Source organism: Budorcas taxicolor, chromosome 22, assembly GCF_023091745.1.
Source record: "Budorcas taxicolor isolate Tak-1 chromosome 22, Takin1.1, whole genome shotgun sequence".
NCBI lineage: Eukaryota > Metazoa > Chordata > Mammalia > Artiodactyla > Bovidae > Budorcas > Budorcas taxicolor.
The window spans coordinates 57,877,394-57,898,403 of record NC_068931.1 but is presented as its reverse complement, the minus strand read 5'-3'; the positions used below and the strand labels follow the sequence as shown (position 1 = coordinate 57,898,403).

Below are 21,010 nucleotides of genomic sequence, written 5' to 3'. Positions count from 1 at the left end.
AGTAGGAACTAGGCACGTGATAGGCACATGACTTCTTCTTGTGTTGTTTTGTTTTGTTAATGGCTGTCAGAGGACTCTTTCCACCATCTGTGTTAGGCAGAGCAAACGGGCTCTGCCCTGAGCTCATTCCTTGCTCTTCCAAGTAAAACACAGGCCTGTGCATGCACACACAACTGATAAAAGGACACTGACCAGCAGTGAAACCCTAACCCAGTGACTCAACTGTCTACCAAGTCCAGTGTTTTCTATTTGACCAAACATAATGCGTAAGGAAGCAAACGGAAATTTGCACTATAAAACTCTTTTTAGACCTCATTTTGCAAAACTCTTTATATAGCAAAGATTTATGAATAGCCAGAGAGCATGAAAAGCAGTGTGAATGAACAGAGGTTTAGATTCTGCTATGTAAAGTCAGAACATAATTATTCAATTTATTCAGAAATGTAATATAGACATGAAGTCATGATCATGAGGGCAAATTCACCCTGCAGGATCCCTGTAGGACCCTTGCCCGCAATTCCACTCTGTGGACTCCGTGGGCAGGAAGCACATACTATAGGAGATATGTATATTCCACTTTCTTCTTATGGATTTATTTTACATAAACTTATTTCCACTTCATATTTTAAACACAATTACTGTCCAAAGCCTTGTCCTCTATTTGTAAGTCAAGCATGCAGTTGTCTGAATTCTTTGGCCTAAGGCAAACAAAAATAAATGAGACTGGAATGTCAGGCTGGCTTAAGAGCTGCCTTTTTGATCATATAGACCTTTATTAAGCTCCTTATTATTTGTACAGGAGAAAGTTAAATGAGGACAAAGTTATACAAACTCGAACAATGTCAAACTAGAAGTATCCGGTAAAAAAAGTCAAAGAAGAAAATATCTTAAACTAGCTCTTTTAAGTTCTTCAATTAAATATTATCAGCACATTTGAATTCCTTCTGTGTAAATGTTAGCCTCCAGGTGTCCATTCTGGGTCGATAAAAAGGTTATTATCGTTAAGGTCACAGAACAATATTCTCATACATGCTTGGCCTTTAGGGGGAATTTCTACTGGCCGCCACACACAACCTTTGAATCACAGAAAATTTCCAAATGCAGGTGATGCACATGAACAACAGCTCAAGCTGTCATCACCGCAGCTCCGATGTCCAGCAAAGCCCCAGTGGTGTCCTGTATTTGACTGTTTACCCAAACTGACCCGTCTGAATTAGCAGTACCGTGGGCGATGCATCAGCAATCAGGTCAACATTCCAAGCCGCTGGGATTATCAGTACCTTCAGGAAATCCTCAGTGTGCTAGGCTTCACTCTTCCACGTACTGCAAGAGCTTGGTTTCTATTGTTGTCACTATATCCACGAGATAAAGAGTATGGGCCACTTAAGGACTGTGCGTTATTTTCATAAGGTGCCCTTCTCTTTAAGACACCGTCCACTGACAGGAGCTTGTGACCGAGTTAAACGCAAACACATGAACAAAACTGAAAAGAACACAGTATATTATATAAGGTAGTTTTTAGGTACTTTATATAAAAAGGACAGCACTTTTTGCAGATGCCAAAATGACGCGTCAAACACGGCGCATGTACTGGAATATTGCCCATACTGTGGAACACTGAAAACCAGTGTGGTATCTCCTCACATTCTTCACAACACAGCGCCTCTCTAGGCGCATACTCAGCAAATGTTCACCGAGTTTATTATATGGGCCTGCATTATGATGTATACAGTATTTTAGAAATGCAGAATTGTCTATATAAAAGTTACCCTACACTTAAATATACCTGTGATGACTGAAAACACTGATGTTGTGTGCCAAACAACATGCACCCACATGCAAAATGCTCCATCATTTCTGAAAGATTGTATAGGTAATTAAGAACTTAAGGTATGGAAATTGTGTACAGTTACTTATAAAATAAGTTAGCTTTTTTCATAGGTGAGGAGCCTGCACCTTAATAAATCATGTCCTATTTACTGGGTAGCACGCCCCTGGTGGCTCAAACGGTAAAGCGCCTGCCTACAATGTGGGAGACCCGGGTTCAATGCCTGGGTCGGGAAGATCTCCTGGAGAAGGAAATGGCAACCCACTCCAGTATTCTTGCCTGGAAAATCCCATGGATGGAGAAGCCTGGTAGGCTACAGTCCATGGGGTCACAAAGAGTCAGACACGACTGAGCGACTTCACTTCACTATTTACTGTGTAAGCAGGATAAGAGCTTATTAAAACATGCTGTTTGAGTAAGATTTAAAGGGTAGGGAACTTCCTGGCGGTCCAGTGGTTAGGACCTGGCTTTTCAATGTGGGGTCCCGGATTTGATCCCTGGTCAGGGAACTAAGATTGTGTACACCGAGTGGCATAGCCGGGCCAGGGGGTGGGGATGGGGGGTAAGGTGCTGAAAGAATGAGGAATGAACCCAACAGAAATCTAGTTCATCTAACATTTAATTTCTACATTCTGCTTTCATAAAATCGCTTGATTAAAAAGTTTGATTCTTGCAAAGAATCATTTGTAAGAGGAGGACAGGTTTTAATATCTGTAAAACTGACGTCCAATGTCTACAACAAACTAGACTAGAATCTAGAATGTCTTTTAAATAGGAGTTAGAAATACCTGGTATGAATGAAAGCTGACCATTCTATCAATTTTACAGGTGAGCTATTATCAACTGCTATCTTAATTGAGCCTGGTCTCAGATAAAGGCCTCATTGAAAAGGTAGGAAGTGATTGCGGGCAGGAGAAGGGGATGACTGAGGATGAGATGGCTGGATGGCATCACGGACTCGATGGACGTGGGTCTGAGTGAACTCCGGGAGATGGTGATGGACAGGGAGGCCTGGCGTGCTGCGATTCATGGGGTCGCAAAGAGTCGGACACGACTGAGCGACTGAACTGAACCATATGTTAGAAAAATCTAGGAGGCAAAACATGGAAATTTACCTAGTGAACTTTTATCTTAACAATCTGGACAATTATGATTGTTCAAACATTCCCAACAGACAACTCAGATTACTGAACACCATCTAGCCAAGGAGGGAGACTGACTCCTGACCTGCCCGAAAACAAAACAGTAACACAACTTATACTAAGTCCTCTAACATGGCCATATTTAGACATTCACAGAAGAACTTGATAATATAAGAGGCCACTCTCCCTGGAACTGACAAATCATAAGTCAAGTTTTTCTATTAAGTACTTTAGGCCTATTTAACTCATTTAGACAACATGAATTTATTGTCTATTATCTTACACAATACTAGGTGGTAAGTGATGGTAATTCTGAGCAAATCAGTGAAAATGAAGCAAAGAAAAGGCAAAAAAGAACCAACATATAACCCAGAAAGTTACCAGGCATCTTCACAAACACCCTTGCTAAATTTCTTGCAAGGTGCATACGTGCTAAGAAGCTTCAGTCATGTCTGACCCTTTGTGACCCTATGGACTGTAGCCAGACAGACTCCTCTGCCCGTGGGATGCCCCAGGCAAGAATACTGGAGTGGGTTACCATGGCCCTCTCCAGGGGATCTTCCCGACCCAGGGGCTGCACCCGGATCTCTTACCCGTCTCGCTTGAGCAGGGTCCTTGCTACCAGTGCCAGCTGGGAAGCCCTCTTTCAGGGTGTGGGCTGAACAATGGAAACAGAGACACGCCCAAGGTGTCCTCAGGGTGCGGGCTGAACAATGGAAACAGAGACACGCCCAAGGTGTCCAATAAGAAAGGAACTGAGGTTCACCAAAATGACTCTGCCGTCCCTAGTAACGTGACCATGGCTGGATCAAGGAGATTTAAAGGGGCCCAGAATTAGAAGGAAAAGAAAAGGCAACACTACTAAGAACCAATATGAAATTAAGATGAAATCTAAAGAAATCTGATGTACCTGAAAGCTGTTATCCAAGGAGTAAGAAAGGAAGTTGGCAAAAAAAATTCAGGTAACTTGAAATTAATTCAAGGAGCCCCACATAACTGCCCTCTTATGACTTCTCCTGGACCTTTTCTTAAGACCAGAAATTAATGGGAAGAAAACTACAGGTGGGTGGGGATGTATTACATCAACAGGCCAACCATACAAGGATATCGTCTTGAGAATCTTTCTGTATGTGACCAAAAACTGTAGAGGAGCTCTGTTATAATCAATCAGATTGTAAAGAAACGTTCACAGGCTTATTGGAAAGGGAAAGCATAAGAAACCAGTATAAACTCAAAAAACCAAAAACCTACAGCTGTCAGGATAGCTGTGTATAAAGCTTTGGTAATTTATTACACTGTGAGTTGAGTTTCTGTATTTCTTCTGTATTTAAGTAAACAAGAAGCTTGGGGAATTCCCTGGCAGTCCAGTGGTTAGGACTAGACGTGTTCACTGCCCTGGGCCCTAGTTCAGTTCCAGTTGGGGGAACTAACATCCCACAGCCAAAAAGGAAAAAAAAAAACTCACTGTGCTGAGGTCCCAAGTTGAGTTTGTGTCTGAGCTTCTGTCTGAGTTGGGCTTCCCTGGTGGATGGCATGCTGGAGACCCAGATTCAATCCCTGGGTCGGGAAGATCCCCTGGAGAAGGAAATGGCAACCCACTCCAGTATTTTCGCCTAGAAAATTCCATCGATGGAGGAGCCTGGTGGGCTATAGTCCATGGGATCACAAAGAATCGGATATGACTAAGCGACTTCACTTTAAACAAGAAGCTTGAGACTAGATTCAAGAGCAATAATTTACCCTTTATCATTGAGGCAAAACATTTTCAGGATATGTCTTCACCTACTATTTTTCAGCATAGGTATATACATATATTCAGCTTTCATTTAATAAAATTCCAAGAACAAAGACGTACTATCTAACATTTGGTATATAAGCCTTATCTTTTCAAACACCATGTGCATTTCCTTCCTGATTGCAGAGACCATGTATTCAACTTAAATTCCCCTCATCACAGCCATTAGCAGAGCCAGACGTATGGAAGGATGTTTAGAAATCGCTAATGACTCCTCTGATGTGAAAAATGCAGCGCGCCACTCAAAGCTAAAAGCCATTGTGTCCAAAACAGTCTTTCCAGTGACTTACGTTCCATGTTTTGCTTCCCTTACTATACTGCTACCCAAGGCAATTCAGGGAAATTCTGAACAAAAGTGAAGTGATAATTTTATACAGAAAGAAAAACTGAAGCAACGCATCACAGTTGTTTAAATCAGCATCTAGAGTGAAGCAAGAAGGCTGATGAAGACCTGCTCATTTATGACAGGAGTGAAGGGCTTCACCCAGGAGTATGTGCAGCGTTACTTGAGCAGAGCAGCTGATGGTTCTACTGATCGTCTGTGTAACTGGAACAGCGAAAACGGAAACGCACGTCAGCAATCAACTCAAGCAGCCATGTGGTTAAAGAAGAGAAAATATTCTACTATCCTTGGTGTATGATAATCCACTGGAGATACGTTAGACAGAGGCAGGGCCCCCCTGCAAATCAACACAGTGGCTTCGGGGCAACAGTCCAAGTTCATGGTAAACCAAGAGGATGCCTTTGTAGGACCACGGACATTCGTGCCCCGGGGCGGGGCAGCCAGGACGTCGTGTGATGACGGTTTAAATACAATCCCAAACAACACTACACTATCCAAAGGAAATGCTGCAATGGGGTAAGAACACGTTCCTTATTTCTCAAAGCAAATAGGGTTTAGAATCCCTAAACTAAATATCCTTTTCCACTTTCCCTGACCCTAAGTTGATTATGTCACTCACTGTTCCCTGATTAAGTCAGGGGTAGAGTGGGCCTTCTGCTGAAATTTTGTGTTGAAAATCATCTTGCCATAGACCAATCTGCAGATCAATTTTCATATTAGCTTTCAAGAGAAACTCTGAAAGATGATCTTAAATTACAAAGGAACAACTCACTGATTCTTTCCAGCTCTCGATTTGCCACTTTGACTTTTGAACTGAATTTTTAAGTCAATTTTTGCCACATTAAAACCAAGAGAGGCTTTGCAATTAAATCTCAAAAACAGGATAAATATGTTTGCCTACAATGTTCTCTTCCAGCGAGTTCAAATTCTGTTACTACTTCTCTTCAGCAAAAGATGAACCAACTGCAGCATTTAACCTCTGAATAAAAAACTTTTTCAAAAAGTATTCTTTATTTATATTCATTTCTTTGGTGACTATAAGGAAACTCTGAAGTATTTGGTCAATTAGAACTGAGTATTTCAACAAGAGTTTGGGCCACATATAATTTCAGGATAACTCATGTAGCCACCAAAAAGACTACAATTTATTAACTTTAATGTACTAAATTTAAAACAGTTAAAGGATTTACTAACAGAAAAGTATTTACTAACTTCATGAAGCATTTATTTTGGTGATTATGCAAACAGATATGACTTGCCTTTTTTAAAAAAAGATCCAATGAAACAACACAAATCTTTACAAAGAAACAAGACATCATTAGAACATGTGTGGACTTGACTATGAATGCTACCACGCTGAAATTTCAAAATGTCACAGCACAACCACTCTGGGCATACAAGGGCATCAAGACTGCGTTAGAGTCACGTGGATTTTTTGCGTTTTGAAATATGCCCGGGTACCTCATTCCCAGGTCTGCTGGCTTCCTAGGGACTCTCTGAATGAGTCTGTTTACTGTGGACAGAAATCACTTTAACACCCATCCACAGGCCTCAGCACCAGAAGAGTGTGGTAAGCAGAAACACAAAATCTGAGATTCACACAGTGTAGGAAGGGGAACACTGCAAAAAGGGTAACTGGGTAATCGTTCAGCACCTTCTTTTCAGCACTGATCAATTAAATCCTTGGCTTAAAGCATCTACTTGGAATTTTTTAGATTATACAGCTCTTGACCCTGAAATGTATTAGCATGTGTGTGTATGTACGTATGGGATGCATGTATAGCGGGGACAGCAAGCACAGGAATTCCCCACGACAACACACGCACACGGAGAAACACAGCAGCTCACCAGCACCTCCAAGTGCCAGCCGGGTACCCAGCCAAGGAGCGTTACCAGTCACCCATTGGGCTACCCATAACCGGACAGCGCCCACAGCATTATTCTCTATGGCAACAGTGGAAAAAGCAGGTTCACAATTAAATAAAATACCCAGACACAAGGTTTAGCAAACTAGTTTAAACGGGAAGCATCAATTACATACAAGTTTTTCAGAGCAATAAAATTAAGTATTAAACAAATCATCTCTACTGAGAATAACAAGATGATGCAAAATCAGCCTGCCCAGAAGACCAGATGTTGCCCCAACAATGGAGATAAGCACTGATGGAAGCGCCTGGCATGTCTGTGGATAGACAACCCTCCCCTCCCCCATGGCTGACTAAAGTAACTCCAGCCCCCAAAGCATTTCATCCCACACAACCTTTTCTGATACTGATAACCATGTGCAATGGTGTCATAAAGATAGATTATTCATATCGCTAATATCATCCCTAAATTTCTCTTCTTACTAATACAGAGTTCTTGCGAATGTATCTTATTCTTTGTTTCCAGGACTGAGACACAAGCAACGTCTGCAGAAACTCCCAGGCACGCGGCGCCAGGGTCATCTTGGCGAGGCTTCATCAGACCTTCCCAAAGTGGCCTGTGCTTTGCTCTCCCCGGTAGGTTTGCTTGTCAGGCCCAGGAAGAATTTTTTAAACGTATACTGATGCGTGAATTAGTCTGTTAATAAGGCAGGAGGAGAAGGGGGCGACAGAGGATGAGATGGTTGGATGGCATCACGGACTTGATAGACAGGAGTTTGGGCAAGCTCCACAAGATGGGGAAGGACAGGGAAGCCCGGTGTGCTGTAGTCCCTGGGGCTGCAAAGAGCTGGACACGACTGAGCGGCTGAGCAACGACAAAGTGCCACAAGCTGGGCGGCCTGCCCAACAGAGACGTACTGTCTCCCAGTTGTCGGGCTTCCCTGTGGCTCAGCTGGTGAAGAATCCACCCGCCATGCCGGAGACCTGGGTTCGATCCCTGGGTTGGGAAGATCCCCTGGAGAAGGGAAAGGTTACCCACGCCAGTATTCTGGCCTGGAGAGTTCCATGGACTGTATAGTCCATGGGGTCACAAAGAGTCGGACACGACAGAGCGAGCTTCACTTTCACAGTCATAGAGGCTGGAAGACCCAGGTCAAGGTGTCAGCAGGGTGGGCCCCTTTCGCGGGCGGTGAAGGAGAATCCGTTTCAGGCCTCTCCCTCAAGCTTCAGGCAGTCTGCTGACCATCGTTGGTGCTCCAAGGATTCTGTTGCGTTGCCCTGACCTCCGCCTTCATCCTCACAGGGCATTTCTCCCTTGGGTCTATATCCGTATTTCCTCTTTGTTATAAAGATACCAGGCTTACTGAATCAGGACCCATCCGAACAATCTCACCTTAACGTGTCTGCCAAGACCCTATTTCCCAATGAGGTCACATTTTTTGTTCCTGGAGTGAGGACCTCAACATCTCTCTTTGGGGGGACACAGTTCAACCCATAACAATAAGTAATGGTGAAGTGGGCAGGGGAGCTGCTTCCTCAGAAGGGGCTTCTCCCAAGTCAGGCGAACGGTGTGTGGCTGAGGCACTGAGCGCGGGGACCCCTATAACAGGGAGGACCGTGTTATTGCCCCCAAGCCTCGTGATGATTAAGGTGGATAAATGGGCAGCGTCTGAGTCCTACAGGCTCTTCTCCAGTATCCCACCTCGCCGCCTTCTGGGCAATGGCAGGCATGCCTTGCTTCTGTCTGAAGTCGCCACGTGGCCTGATGTAGCCGAGGATGGGCCGTGTGCCTTTGCCAGCAGTGTGCCGTCCGCCACGCTCCTTGCCTCCACGGCAGGGATGGAGGAAGCACACCACCCCTATGTGCTGACACCCGGGGGACCTTGGTGACCACACCAAGCCTTGCTCCCCTGCTAACAGATGCTGGACATCTATCCCGAGCAAAACAAATAAATAAGTCTTCATGGTCTAAGCCACGGATTATGCTGCTGCAGCACGACCAAGCTTGAGACAGATGGGAATTCCCTACTTTGAGTTCATGCTCTCTGCAGTCCTTTGGGTGTCTCTTTTTTATATGTAAGCAGGGGAGGGAAAGCCCTTTCTCGAGCCCATATAAAGTAACAGGCCTAAATGCAGACCACTACACCAGTCTAAACCACCGGGCCCCACCCACTGAGAGCATTCAAACTCAACGGAGACATCAAAGCCTGCCAGAGAGCTAGACAGATCCAGTCCCGGGCAGGTCAGCTCAGAGCAAAACTCACTTATTCACGCATTCAACCTTGCGGTGGGTGCAACTTTTTAATTTAAATCCGTTGGACTGAGGCAAAATGGACTGAGTGATCTTTTATGTAATTTCAGTCATTGCAATTATTGATAGGATTTCCCATACCTTTTACTTTGCACTGAATATCTGTTTAAATTTCCTGGAGTGTAAATTTCAGGGGCATTCTAAAATCAGATTGAAAGAATAATGAGCCACCTAAGATAATGAGAAGCAGTTCAACCCTCTTTTCTAAGAAAGAGTCCCTGCCTCCCCTCTCTGAAGGGCAGAACTGGACTTACCAGCAAACAGACAGCACTTTAACCAGGTTAGAAAACACTCCTTACTGCCAGAAATGAAAGGATGAGGTGGAAAAAAAAGTAGAAACTCCTGCTCACATGGATGCACTTACTGCTGAAATTGTAAAATAGACATGTCCATCAACTTTGTTTCTTAAAATTCTTACTTTTAAAATTGCTTCGATAGGTCAGCTGTAATATACTAAGGGGGGAAAAGGCCTTCCCGCCCCACCATATCCCCCCCACCTTTAAAACAATTTTCCAAAGGTTAGAGGAAACTTTTATTGCCTTGTTTATGAAATGTGACTTTTCTTAACATTGTTTGTAGGCCTGGAGTGCAGGAGGAGGACTCATTCCCTAAAGATGAAAAGAGATGGTATGAGATGAATAAGAGAAACCTCATGTAGAAGTTGGGAGGAAAACATGGTGAGAAATGTGCCACAGAGTGGCCAGGGTCACAGAAGAACAGACAAAAGCCACTTCAGAAGGTTTCAGGATTCCCCACAGCAAAGTCAAGCTAGTATGTTTCACTGGAGGTCCCACCACTGGCACTGGGGCCATTCCGTCCAGATTAAAGGAAAAAAAAAAAAAATGAATTATAGCAGAGTTCAGGAAGTGGCACATAAGTGGAAAGTGGTTAATTACGAGGTAAGTCATTTTCTGATTTTCCTTTAACACCAAATTTCACTGTTCATCTTTTCGATGCTTCTCACATATGTAGCAGAGAATACAAAGTGATTTTCTCCGGGGGATGGGACTTCAAAGTATTCTGGTTTGTTTGGTTTTACTTCTGAATTTTCCTACAATTAACATATATTAATTGTGGTTGAATGAGGGAAAAAATGAGAAAATAATTTGAAAGGACTATTTCTCAGCTTCGCCCTCATTTCCAATTGCCTCTGCCTCTCTCTCCACTCCCCCCACCCATCACCTCCCCACTGTGAGTTCCTAGTGAAAACACACTAGCAGCTTTCTAGAAAAGCTTTAGGAAGTTAGCCTGTCTTACACGATTTTTCAGCCCCCAGAGATCTCTGCCTTTTTAAACTGTTCATGCTCATGAGGTTTTTGTGGCAAGAGAACTGGAGCGGTTTGCCATTCCCTCCTCTAGAGGACCACGATTTGTCAGAGCTCTTCACTGTGACCCGGCTGCTCTGGGTGGCCCTGCAAGGCAAGGCTCATAGCTTCACTCGATCATGCAAGCCCCGTGGCCATCAGAAGGCTGTGATCCACGGCAAACCTAGACAACGTGTTAAAAAGCAAAGGCATCACTTTGCTGACAAAGGTCCGTCTAGTCAAAGCTATGGCTTTGCCAGGAGTCATGTGTGGATGTGAAGACTGGACCATAAAGAAGGCTGAGCGCCGAGGGACCGAGGCTTTCAAATTGTGGTGCTGGAGAAGACTCTTGAGAGTTCCTTTGACTGCGGGGATATCAAATCAGTCAATTCTAAAGGAAATCAATCCTGAATAGTCATTGGAAGGACTGATGCCGAAGCTCCAATACTCTGACCACCTAATGTAAACAGCTGACTCATTGGAAAAGACCCCGAGGCTGAGAAAGATTGAGGGCAGGAGGAAAAGAGGGAGGCAGAGGACAAGATGGTTAGATGGCATCAGCGACTCAATGGACATGAGTGTGAGCAAACTCTGGAAGATAGTGATGGACAGGGAAGCCTGGCGTGCTGCAGTCCATGAGGTCGCAGAGAGTCGGACACGACTGAGCGACTAAACACAATAGGCTTAGGCCTATTTGTGCCTCCTAAGTCCTTCCCACATCTGGTCCCCCTAAATTGCCTCTCTGGAGCGCCCACCAGCTCTTCTTTGTTTACTCAGATTAAAGTATTAAGGCTACAGCCCAGCTCAGACTTTCCTGCTTTCTCTACCTGGTACCCTTTCCACGGCCCCTGCTAAGAAAGCCTCGCTCACCCGGCCAGCCTCACGGGTCTTTTTGTCACACAGGAGGCCAGCCAAACAATGACAGTGTAAACACAGAGACACACCGAGTGCCCTGCAGACTCTGCTGGAAGGGAGGCCCGTTCTCAGAGCCTGCTTCGGGCATGGAGGGTGTGGAATCTTGCCAAGAACACTCGGCCCAGCTTAGAGGAAAGACTGAGAAATTCAGAGGCTTTCCCTCCACTCGAAGCTTGTGCATTTCACAACTTACAGTGTATACAATGCGGTCTCTTCTAAACAGACTCTCACATATGTACCACCTGGCCCTTTATAGGAAAAATCTGCTGACTCCTGGTAGAGAGCATAAAACAAACTCTTATTAAATCAGGCAGAGTCAACCATGTCACGTATCGTGGTCCACATTCTGCCAGAACCTGCACTGGACAAAAAATCCTGCTGACACCCTAGCGAACAGCATCTACACACCTGCTTCACCCACCCCTCCAGCCCTAGTTCTCTGCTCACCCACACACCTAATGACCTACACAGGCTGATTCACCTGAGATTTTTCTCTCCTCCTCCAAGGCCTCCTGTTGGAAGGACCTTCTCTGCCTTCGGCCCTACGTATTCTTCAAGATCCCACTCCCTCCTCTGTTCCTTCGCAGGCTTCAGGCGACCTCGATGGTGAGAACTGGGGCTATTCACCCACCTCTGTCTCCCTCCTGAACTCTTACCTCCGTAACTGGTACCCACTGCCTTGCATGCATCTTTTCCATACATTTTCTGCTTTCAGATCTTTCCCGCCTCTCCCCAGACTGGAAGCTCCCTGAGGGCAGGCGCCAGACGACTCTGAACTCCCTCACCTGAACTAATGAACATTTTTAAAGTAAAAGAAGCCCAAGTATATACCTGCTGTGTGAACAGTTGATTCTGAAAATCTGTCTTCGAATTCCAAATTTTTCAGCTTCGCTTGAGAGGAAACAGATAAACAGAGAGGTTTGATGGCAGAGATGGAGGGAGGGGGTAGAAGACGGGTCAGCGAGGGGCTGGCAGGGAGTGGGCAGAGGGCATCCTGGCTGAGCCACGGGGATGAGGGTCTAGACAAGGGCGCAGGACCAGGGATCATTTGCCGGGCGATGGGCAGACGGATTCAAGAGATGCATAAGGTGAGAGATGCGAACAGATTGACCCTGCGGTAAACGAGAGGCACTGGGGGCTAGCAGAATGTGAGAGGGGGAGATCTGAAGCTCCCAGGATACCACTTCGGGGCAGCGATGAGGACGATGGATCAGGAGGGTCGGTCTGGAGACACTTAACAGCCTGACCAGTCAGGTCACCACTGTCCTGAATGAGAGGCTGGCCACAGCAGTGGTGGGGGCAAGTTGGGAGGGGCCCTGCAGGGGCCGAAGGGGCCGGCCCGACCACCAGGTGAGTGTGGGTGGAGCACAAGGGGCCTCCGAAGTTTCTGATCTTCCAGTGGCTTTGGCCATACTGAGAGGTCAGACCCCAGCTCCAGACCAAACTGCATATGTACTGTGAGTTGCAAAACACAGAGATTTCCAACCTGTGTAATGGAGAGACTGCCTCTCTGAACCTCATGGGCGTACCTGAGGGTCAACGCTCTCAAAGAAGTAGACAGGATTGTGGAGACACACTGCATTTTTTTTTTTTTTTTGGTTTTGAAAAAGAAAGCATACTTGATGTTTCTCCAACAACAGCTTTGCAGCTGAAAATAACTAAGCTAGGGAGAAAATATTCCCAGGTTTTCAGTTTTGAGCGAGGCATCATTCAACATCTCAGCCTAAGATTTCTCAAAGCGGGTCATGGACCACCTGCATGGGCATCACCCGAAGTTTTTGACCTTAACCTACACGCAGCCAATTTAACCAATGAAGATATAACAATCATTGAGAAATAGTTAAAAATAAGCTGGCAAAGTATGCCAATGGATTTCACACAGCATACACAGACTCTCCAAACATAAAACATAGTGATAGCATATTTTATCTCACACAGGTTATATGTTTAAATGTATCTTCGTGATCTTCATAGCTGTAAAAGGTTAAAAACAATAAAAATGAAGTTCAGGTGAATGTTGGCAGTCTCAGAAGCAGCCTTGGGAGCAAAGTTTAAAAGCCACAGGTTTGAATTATCTCCTTTATAAAACCCACTGAGAAACAAGCCAAAAATGCAAACGTAACCAATGAGCTGGCCAATAGTCAGTATCTAGCAACTACTACTGGACGACGACAACTGTCATTAACAAGTCAAGATCCACCACGTGAACAAGAGGCCTGGTCCCCAACCCTTCTTTTCACTGCTACCAGGCTTCCCGAACCAACCTGACATGCCTAGAGGAAAACGACCCCAGCCACAAGCTCCCACCCCAGGACCCTCAGCCTAGAGCCGGCCGTTCTCTGCTGCATCAGGGATTGTGTCAGAATTACCATCCTCTATTTTATCTGTTGCTTCTATTTTCACCAAAGCATTTTTCTCCCTTTCCCCTTCTTAACGCTCTCTCCTCTCCCCCAGAAGGGAACCCACATGATCCAGAATTCAAACCTCAGCCCCCAGGGCAAAGTGGGCTCAGCGATGCCAAGGCTAACGTGCTTCCCTTTCAATAGCCAAGTCCCCTTTCTCCTCCTTGTCCAGCGCTCTTACCCAGACCTGCCATAAATTCCCCCTTATGACCTGGCTGCCCATCTGCAAAGCAAAAAGCCAAGGTTAGGACAGCCAACATGGAGCCTGGCACTAAGAAATAAATACTCTCCAGGGAAAAAAACCAACTCTCTTTAGACAGAAATGTTTAACAAGCAGCAGGACATGGTGTACCCCAGCAAAGTGCCTACGCACAAGGGTGTCAGAAGTGGTGAGCATGGACACCCAACGCATTTCACAGGCAGGGCCCACCTTAGGCACAGCTCAGACCAAAGATGTGGGTCTTTATATCTCATCACTGAAGCCCGAAATCTTTCTCAAGCCATCATCTGGGAGGTTGGGGGTGGGGTGGGGTGGTGGTGGCGGTGTGTGGATGGACTATTATGCTTTCTCTAGTAAGCATTTCATCAGGAATAACAGCATAATCAACCACACTTGTACAGCACATTATCATCGCCAGAGCTCTTACAGCAATCTCATTTATTCCTTACAGAAACTCGAACGCGCGTGCTGTCACTTAACAAATAAGGAAGTGGGCCCAGAAAAACGACGTGACCAAGGGTCACAGAAACTGCCAGCAGAGACAAAGGGCCTTAAATCGAGTGCTCTATTTATTTAAAACACTCCAGCAGGGCTATTTTTAAAACTGCAAGCAAAACCTCAACACAAGGCCAGATTTTTTTTTCCTTGCTACTGGACTTGAACAAGAATCTTTAACAAAACATTAGCGTGAAAAAGTGTCAAAAGAGGCCAAAGAGTTAACCTAACCAGTTGCTCCCGCAGGCACGGGCCCACACACACCATGGCGACAGGCGGCTGAGCCTCGTCACCAGGGACACCAGTGGCCCCCAGGTGATCGCAGGGTGCAGTGGGGTGGGGGCCTCTGCTTCGTAGGGTGGTCCCACCCTTCTCCAGGTGAGGTCAAGGCGAGGGCGGGGGGTGTGGCCCCGAGGCAGCAGTGGCAGAAAGGCTGGTGCTCCTCTGTTCAGGTCAGCTGCTCGGCCGTCAACACTTCTCTGCGACCCCAAGGACTGCAGCACGCCAGGCGTCCCTGTCCAACCCCAGCTCCCGGAGCGGCCCCCCGATGTGGAGGTGGTTCAGGCCACGGCCAGAGGACCGGCTGACAAGGGTGCCAGACGGCGGTTTCCCCCAAAACGAGTGCGCGCACAGCTTCGTGTGCCAGATGTGCAACTAGGGCTTTGTATCTTTCCAAGTTACTCAAGAAACATGACATTCCCTTCATGTCAAATCTGTTTTGGGGGGCGTGTGTGTGTGTGTGTGTGTGTGTGTGTGTGTGTGTGTGTGTGTAGTGGTTAATCACATGGCATGAAGTTGTGTGTGTGTGTAGTGGTTAATCACACGGAATGAAGTGTGTGCGTGTGCGTGTGTGTGTGTGCGCAGTGGTTAATCACACGGCATGAAGAAAATCCACTGAAGTGCACAGGTGTGCTCATAGCTGACATCATTTGTTGTGATTTTAAACGTTAACAGATTTTGCTTTAAAGCAAACTTTAGGTAAGTGGTATGTAACGCAGATCAAATGACTGGGGAAACTAAACTGATTCCACTTACTGAGCACATACTAAAAAAATAACAAAGCAAGACACACCTTACCAACTGCTACGGCTACAAGGGCCTATGGGACGAGGTCAATGACATTTTCCTGGACCCTGAAATTCACTAGCAACTCAGAGAGGAGAAAATGAAGACCATCATCCTGTATTAGGCCATTTTTCTATTATTTGGAAGAAGTCCTTCACCACCACTTACTAAACTAGATTTTAACAACTGCATCTTGGTTGGCAAGCCCTAGGTAAAGACCGCCTCCCTCAGTGCCACTTCCAACAGCATGATGGGTTTCCTTAAACTACATGTTTCTCTTCCCCCTTCGAATTGAACAACTCTGTTCCCGACAGCGAGACGCCCACTCGCTCGGCTCGTCGGGGCCACTGCAGTTGCCTCTCAGCTGTCTAAGCCAGTGTATCCCTGAGCTATGCGGTCAGTCCGTCCTGTGCACGGCGGCCCTCCTCCAGCTTCCGGGAAGAGCAGCTGTCCGAGCCTTTCACCCCACAGCCCGCGGGGCTCACCTACATGAGGCGGCTCTGATGACAAGCAAGGGTTAAACCCCATGGCTGAGTGTTAAGTAAAGGAGCTTATCTGTCGCCAAAAAAAAAAAAAACCAAAAAAAAATCCACCCAGAAGTCTAGAGGCTCAAAACCACCAGAGCCATTTAGATGGTCTATCCAGGCTTCGTTCACCTGTCGGGCACTTTGGTGGGGATGATGGAAGGCTGGAACTTTTCTCCATGTCGCTAACGTGGGCTTCTTCACGTGTCAGCTGGATCCTGGAGGCACACACTCCCCAAAGGCAGGAAGCAGAAGCTGCCAGGTCTTTTAAAGACTAAACGTCGAGGGAGCCCAGTGTCCCTGCCTCTGCATTCACAGCGCTGGCCAATTCCAGGGGAGGGGAGACACACCGCCTCGTGATGAGCAGGGGCGGCGACCCCAGCAGCCACCCTTATCTTCCACGCAGTCTTCTCATGTTTTCTCGAAGAAGGATGTGTGCCTACAATCTCCTGGACTTAACCAGAGTCAGAATGAAATCTGCACTGAAGGTCACACAGCCAACTACCACTGTGGTCTGAAAATGGAGCACGTTGCCAACTGGAACTTACTGAATGGATAGATACATTAGCCCAACTCGTTACCAGGTCATAAAGCCCTATCTACAATACCCAACCATCAACAACCGTACGGGGTCCCGAAAATGGAAAACAAACAAGACCAGTGTACACTTCTCTGCCCGACATTTCAAAAGTGAAGATGGAATCTAAAGACACATAAGGAAATCTTTATGACCTCACACATTCCTACCTGTCCTGTCTTTAGGGATCTCAGCAGAGGCTAAATATGCGACACAGAATTTAGGAAAGGAAATAAGAACTGCCTTTTGGGGGGAAAGGGAGTTTGAGATTAGCAGACACAAAGTACTATATCCTATGATGGATTATCAACAAGGTCCTATTGTATAGCACAGGGAACTATATTTAATATCCTGTGATAAACCACAATGAAAAACTATATGAAAAAGAATGTAAATACATATATAACCAAATCACTTACTGTACAGTAGAAATTAACACAACACTCTAGATTAACTCTAATTCAATAAACAAACACATTTTAAGCGCCTTCCTATCATCTTTAAGAGCAACAGGGACAGCGTAAAGGGACAGAGTATATAATTAAATAGTTCATCCAACTAGGGGGATTGTAAGTAAAAAAATATGAGAGCCCTGTAAATGAATGGTTACTCAAGAGAGCAGCTTTGCTTAACCATAGCCCAAGCAGGCTTGCTTATCAACAAAACCATGCCACAGAAGCACGGGACATGCCCCCAGACAACAAAACAATGGAGACACGCATCTTGCCAGTGAGCTCAGTAGGTTAGGGATCCCTAGAACATGCTCTCTGCACATATAAAAGACAGTAATTTGTGGACCTGGCTTGACCACGTAGGGATAGTAAAACTCCCCTGCTCAACCTGGAGGAGGAGCTGGTGATGGACGCATGATGTCCACTTAAGAAAGAGGAAGGCGTTCTTCTCCCCCGTTCCTCTTCTCCTTCGATTATAAAACTGTATCCCCAGGAGTGATCTCGGGGCCTGGCACCCTCCTGCCCACCCGCCTGTGAGCCTCACAAGCGTCCTATTCTAACATATCACTTCCCAACCCTCACTTTGCCTCTTACTGAATTCTTTTCTGTGCTGAGACATAAAGGACTGCGGTACTGGAGGCTCTTCAGTGCCCCCGAAATGACACCCAAATGGTTTGCAGAGGCACACTGGAGTGAGGAACCCTTTATACATCTCAAAGGTGGTATCAGATGCTAAGTACTCTTCCTCCAGGAAGTCAGATGACCTGTACTTTTAAAAACTTTTTCCCCCTAGGCTCCAGAGAAACTGGATCAAAATTTGACTTTTTTTAAATCTACCAAGGTGCTTCCACGTGACCTATGGACAGGACACAGCCTCTGATGTGAAGGCGCTGGGGTCCGGACTCCTCTTCAATGCCCCGAGGACCCCCACCCACTTCCCTCTCTGCACTCAACGTCACTGTGATCCCCTTCAGCTCCCCCAGCTCCCTTCGCGGGACCTCTGCGAGCAGGAGAGCAGATTTCTTCTGCCCGTGTGCTTTTCCCTCGCAGCTCACCCGTTAGACCCAGCCACAGTCAGCCACTGAGAGGGCTTCTCCTGACGACCCTTCTTCACTCAGGCCTCCCCATCACTCTCTCTGTCTCAGCTCCTGTTTACCTCCTTTGGCATATTTCTATAAATGCTCACTTCATTTACTATCATCTTTTTACTAGCATAGCTAGAGTACCTGGAACGTAAGCCCCCCAAGAGCGGTGGCCACGTTTCTCTTAGAGAACACCTTCATCTCCAGAACTGCATCTGGAAGGTCAAAGGGATTCAGAAGGGTCACGAATCCTCCCTGATCTTCAGGTTCATAAAGGAAGCAACAACATGCAAACCACAAACCTCTCTGGAATTAATTAATTTTTTTTGTTAAAGGGAGGAAGCTGCATTAAATAATATTAATTTCCTGCCAGCTTCACCACTGAATTATAGCTTATTCCACAGCTGTTACCTAGAGACTTGGGTTTAGTAAATAGTTACTATTTAATCAGTTAAAGATTTGTTTTCTAATCTCTGATTTCCAATAAATTTAACACTGCAAAATCTTAACACAAATAGAGATTTGTCTGGGGTAAAACACTATCCCTAATCTTATATTACATTTTAAGTATCTTAAAGGCATATAAGAAAAGTCCTAATATATGAAAAAATCTGAAGTAATAAAGTCTTTATATTTGTCATACACTGGAATTTATCTTCTATACCAGGGACGATGTCCAATCTATAACAAACTGCAGTCCTATGTTTGAAGTTGTAATTTGCTGACAATCTCATTTCAAGCACATCCAAAATTAGCAACTAATTCTTTACACATACTTTATTAATAGACTCCTGAAATTCAAAGATAAGAGAGAAGCACACAGTGTGAAGTAGGGAAAACATATAAAAAGAAAAATAAAGGCTCATTTTAATACAATTATTATCAGATAAACACAATCAATGAGGTTAACTCAATTCCTACATTTTTATCCTATTCAACAGCAAAAGACACAATATGTGCAATTACATAACTGTTGATAAAGTTACTTGATATAATCAACTGTACATCATGGTTTATAATTTGGTTTTCATACTTTACAGAGCTAAAGGGTGACTTTTAAATTTTGACAACTGTTTGGATTTAATGAAAATCAGAAAGAACTTTCCCAGAAATATATCTAAGGGAAAGGCAGCCACTATTATAAAGTGATCTTGGTTTGGCCTTTAAAAAAGAGGAGAATAAATCATTTTTGCTACACACCAGAAACTAAAACGACATTATAAATTAACTATAGTTCAATTTAAAAAAAAAATGGAGAATAAACCATCAAACCCTTGAAAGTCCTTAAAGTCTGAAGTTGCCGACACCTGGTAGTTTAGTGACTCATAAAATCTTTTCTAAGAAAACTTTTCATTGATTCTTTTTCATGGTTCTTCCATACAGTCCAGTAGAAAATTCATTAACCCTAAAAGGATAAGCACAAAACCCAGACAGCAATAACAATTAAGATGAACCGGAAACGTGTGCACGAACATAAAAGCAGATGACAGGTTTGCTGGGCGGGCACCCAACCCCTAAACACCTGTGAAGAACTTACATCTCCTTCAGATGGAATAATTATAAAAAGAACTCACACTGATTAAGCACTAATACAATACATGTGCCAAGAACTGTGCTAAACAGCTGGCACAGATTCTATCCCACTGAATTCTAAAATCTTAAAATAATCTGATTCCAGACATGCTCCAAGGAAAAAAAAGAATAAAATAGGCAAAGGGACTGGAAAGACAAAAGACAGATCACATGCTTTATTCAAAAAGAATGACTCAAATCCTTATTCTCAGCCTATTTACAGCCTCACTCTATATACAATCCTAACCAGCTTGCCTAAACACCTGCTGAGACCTTAGCAGGTAAAAGGAAGGCAGGTCACTATACAGATGGCTATAAAGAGTAATTGATGAGCAAGAGAGATGGGAAATCAACATAAGCAGCAAGCTAGTCCCAAAGATCATGGGCGTCTTGAGAGCGTTAATGATGATGCAAAATGTATTATATATCTTATTAAGCCCTGACAGCATCATTAAGAAAAACTTCCGTAAAGAATGACTACATTATACAATAATCCTTTGCTGTGCAGTTAACAGTCAAGGACAAACAAGACAAGCATGGAGCTATGCTTGGAATGCTCTCCTTAAGACGCGTGAAAAGGAGTGACAAGCGTGCGAACTATCCTTGGAGAGCCCACCTGTAAGACTCCCGGCCGCAGCTGGAGCAAATACTCCATGTGCTGGATGCGGCGGGCTTCCCACATGGCCCAAGTAGTAAAGAATCCGCCTGCCAGCGCAGGAGACTCAAGAGACACGGGTTTGATCCCTGGGTTGGGAAGATTCCCTGCAGGAAGAAATGGCAACCCACTCCAGAATTCCTGCCTGGAAAACTCCATGGATGGAAGAGCCTGGTGGGCTACAGTCCATGGGGTCATGAAGTGTCAGATACAACACTTAAACGCACCGGGTGTAGCAGGAACAGCCGTGGTTTGGGCATCAGGCCTCCTGGCATCAGAGGCTCTGAGACCCTCTCCCTGTGTGTCTTTGGACAAGCCGTACACTTGCTTGTTTAAAAAATGAGACACTGGTGCAGCTAACCTTAAAATTGTTTTGCATTTTTAATATTCTGCTTTTAAACATTACAGGGAAGAAAGCACCTATTACCACTTCTCTGAAATTCATGAAGGCTTGATGCCTTGT

At 45.1% G+C, this 21,010-nt stretch overlaps 1 protein-coding gene across 7 annotated transcripts in view; it reads right to left on the bottom strand.

Moving 5' to 3' along the window:
- Window positions 1-21,010, bottom strand: part of NEDD4L (NEDD4 like E3 ubiquitin protein ligase) — a 371,669-nt gene that overhangs the window by 116,927 nt on the left and 233,732 nt on the right. The window lies entirely within an intron of this gene.